Source organism: Galeopterus variegatus, unplaced genomic scaffold (genome assembly GCF_000696425.1).
Source record: "Galeopterus variegatus unplaced genomic scaffold, G_variegatus-3.0.2 Scaffold658, whole genome shotgun sequence".
In the NCBI taxonomy this organism is placed as follows: domain Eukaryota; kingdom Metazoa; phylum Chordata; class Mammalia; order Dermoptera; family Cynocephalidae; genus Galeopterus; species Galeopterus variegatus.
Genome location: NW_007726769.1, coordinates 478817 through 480805, shown reverse-complemented (window position 1 = coordinate 480805; position 1989 = coordinate 478817).

Sequence of the window (1989 nt, the reverse complement as noted above, 5' to 3'; positions counted from 1 at the left end):
GGAGGATAAAACCTCCAACCACCAAGAGTTGCTAGCTTATTACATGAAACTTGTGCCCCAGGTCTGGGCTGAGTCTAATCCCCCTGGGCTAGCAAGGCACCAACCTCCAATAGTGGTCCAGCTCATGGCAACCGCCACCCCCATCAGAGTAAAACAATACTCTCTTCCGTTAAAGACACGACAAGGGTTGGACCTCACATTAATAAATTAAAACAAGAAGGGATACTAGTGCCTTGCAAGTCTAGCTGGAATACTCCCCTGTTACTGGTCCAAAAGCCAGGGACAAATGACTACAGGCCTGCCCAGGACCTCTGAGAAGTCAATAAGAGGGTGGAAACTATCCATGCAACTGTACCAAATCCCTATACGTTGTTGAGCCTGGTTAATCCCCTCCGTCAGGCTTATACAGTGTTGGATTTAAAGGATGCCTTCTTCAGTCTGCCCCTAGCCAAAATCAGGCAGCCTCTGTTCGCCTTCGAATGGGAAGCCCCAGATGGAAGCTACTCTGGTCAACTAACATGGACTAGACTGCCCCAAGGATTTAAAAACTCACTTATGCTGTTTGATGAAGCGCTGAGCCGAGACCCCCAAGATTTCAAGGTAAAGTGGGGATCAAATATAACACTGTTACAATATGTCAATGACTTGCTATTGGCTGCACCCACCCTGGAGATTTGTAACAAGCCACAGGGGATTTATTAAAGACCTTACAATACCTAGGATACCGGGTATCCACTAAAAAGGCCCAACTTTGCTCCCTGATGGCGACATATTTGGATATATCTTAAGTGCAGGGAAAAGGAAATTGTCCCCTGACTGCATAACAGCCATCCTGAATATACCAGAGCCAAAGACTAAAAGGCGAATTCGAGAATTCCTAGGAGCCACAGGATACTGTCGCTTATAAATTCTCAACTTTGCTGAAATGGCCCAGCCCCTCCATGAGGCTACTAAGGGACCAGGGGATCAAATTACTTGGACCGAGAGACTCCAATTGGCATTCAACAACATAACGGCTGCCCTTACGCAGGCCCCAGCCCTGGCACTGCCCAATCTAGAAAAGCCTTTTACCTTATTTGTGGCCGAAAATAAGGGTATCGCAAAGGGGGTGCTAACCCAAGATCTAGGGCCATGGAAACGACCGGTGGCTTACTTGTCACGCAAGTTGGACCCAGTGGCCACCAGCTGGCCCACATGCTTACGAGCTACAGCTGCAACTGCACTCCTAGGAAAAGAAACTAATAAGTTAGCCTTGGGCCAGCCCCTAAATATTGTTACCTCTCATGGGGTAGAGACTCTACTAAAAACCCCACCAGGAAAATGGATTTCAGATGCAAGGTTAACTCATTACCAGACCCAACGGCTTGGACCCAAACATATTACATTCTCCAACCCGGTTGCCCTAAATCCAGCCACCTTGCTCCCTGACAGTGACCCTGACCGCTGCGAAGTCGCACATGATTGCCTTGAAATCTTAGCCGCCTTCCAGGGCCCCCGACTAGGGTTGCAGGACACTCCTCTCAAGGAGGCGGAGCTAACTCTTTTCACAGATGGCAGCAGCTACATGGTTGAAGGACTCAGGTATGCAGGTGCCGCGTTGGTTACTCCTGAACGAGTACTATGGGTAGAAGCTCTTGAGTCCCAGACCTCAGCCCAGCGGGCAGAACTTATCGCTCTCACAAAGGCCCTTCAGCTTAGTGAAGGTAAGACTGTAAATATCTACACTGACAGTAGATATGCCTTTGCTACTGTACATGTACATGGGGCCATCTACAAAGAAAGAGGGTTACTCACTTCAGAAGGAAAGACAATTAAAAAGGTTCCTGAAATTCTTGCACTATTAGAAGCTATTTGGCTTCCAACCGAGGCTGCAGTTATTCATTGCAAGGCACACCAAAAGGGAACAAGTGTAGAAACTCAAGGAAATAACTTCGCTGATGAGACTGCTAAAGCAGTGGCACTCCAGCCAACCGGGACATCAGTCATAGC